Genomic DNA, 1876 nt, shown 5'->3' with positions numbered 1-1876 from the left:
TTAGTCCCAAAGATGACAGCAGTCTGCTCTCGTATGTCGTATGTCTGACGATAAGATCATGAACCCAAAACTTCACTGGTAAAATATTTCTTCCCATGATGCTCACCAAATCTGCCGTGACTTAAGGCTGTTGTTTTCTTTCTTTCTTTTTTTGGCCATACCACACAGCATGTGAAACTTCCCTGGCCAGGGATCGAACCCTTGCCTCCTGTAGTGGAAGCATGGAGTCTTGACCAATGGACCACCAGGGAAGTCCCAGGGCCATTGTTTTCTGATCAGACCAGCATCAAGGAGAAACAACCATTCTTTCCCTCACCTGGCTTCATCACCTGTTCACCTGGCACCCACTCTTCCCACAGTCATGGCTCACCTTGACCTCCCTCTGCATTTGAACCTGTGGTCCAGTCAGTAGGACCAGTTCTGATGTAGGGTAAGAGGAATTTGAGAGGCTCCAGCCCCCTGCTCTGGGAGGGTGGCTGGACTCCATCCCCTTGAGAGTGGAATTCCTCTGTGAAAGAGAGTACGCACTAATGCACTCACCAGTGATTGCCTGTCTCCCCTACTCCACTGCAAGCAGGGCCTGTCTTTAACCTTTTTATCACCTTGGCACAGTGATTGACACAGTAGATCTTCAATATCCATATTTATTTATTGAATGACGTGAATGAGCCATGCTGGCTGCTCCAGCTCTACGGTTGGGTGGGCTTCTGCTTTTCCTGAGGTCAGTGTCTGTCTCCTGCCCCATGAATAGTGCATGCCTTATGCCCCCAGACTTCTCACCCTTACGGTTGTCCTTTGCTGACCCCATCTGTGATGGTGAACTTCATGTGTCAACTTGGCTAGCCCACAGTACCCAGACATGTGGTCAGATACATCTGCAGTTACTATGAAGGTATTTTTTAGACGAGATTAACATTTAAATCGGTAGACATTGAGTAAAGCAGATCGGCGTTGCTCTGGATTGAATGTTTTCATCCCTCTGCCAAGTTCCTATGTTGAAGCATTAATCCCCAGTGTGATGGGGTTTGGATGTGGAGGTTCTGGGAGGTAATTAGGTCATAGGGGTAGAGCTAGTGTCCCTGTAAGAAGACATCGGAGAGAGGTGACCTCTCTCTGCCATGTGAGGATGCAGCCAGACGGCGTCAGTTTGTAAACCAAGAAGACGGCCCTCACCCGAAGCCAAATTGGCCAGCACCTGGGTCTGGGACCTCTTAGCCCCCAGAACTGTGAGAAATACATCGTTTAAGCCACCCAATCATGGCGTTTTTGTTGTAGCAGCCTACGTAGACTAAGAAAATCCCCCATAGTGATGCAGGCGGGGGTTGGGGGCACACTCTTGCAAATAGTCCGAGGCCCTATAAAAAAGACTGACTTCCTCTAAAGAAGAGGAAATTCTGCTAGCAGATGTCTTCAGACTGGAACTGTAGCAGCAACTGTTCCTGAATCTCCAGCCACAATCATATAAGCCAATTCCTTATAATGAATCTCTGTCTTGGCCAGATAAAGAGAGAGATGATAGAGATAGAGAGAGAGATAGACAGGGAGATGATAGAGAGAGAGAGATGATAGATATCTATGGGGAGACAGAGAAATGTGTAGATGCAGAGAGATACAGTTACACATCCTACTGGTTCTGTATGTCTGGAGAACCCTGACCAATACACCATCCCACCCACTTCCAAGGACCAGTGACCTTTCTGGGAATGCTGGGCTCACTGGCTCCCTTGCTGACAGATGGTCCCTGTGTGCTCGGCTCTCTAAGTAGAATGTGTTTGTGCAGTCCACACACTCCGTGATCAGTGACAGTCCCCTGCCCCGCGTGCTTTGACAGGCACTCTCGTTGCCAGCTGCCCCGCTTCCCAGGTGTGTGCAGCCC

The sequence above is a fragment of the Bos javanicus genome, chromosome 12, assembly GCF_032452875.1.
Source record: "Bos javanicus breed banteng chromosome 12, ARS-OSU_banteng_1.0, whole genome shotgun sequence".
Taxonomy (NCBI): Eukaryota; Metazoa; Chordata; class Mammalia; order Artiodactyla; family Bovidae; genus Bos; species Bos javanicus.
The sequence above is the reverse complement of the archived record's forward strand: the minus strand, read 5'-3'. Positions refer to the sequence as shown.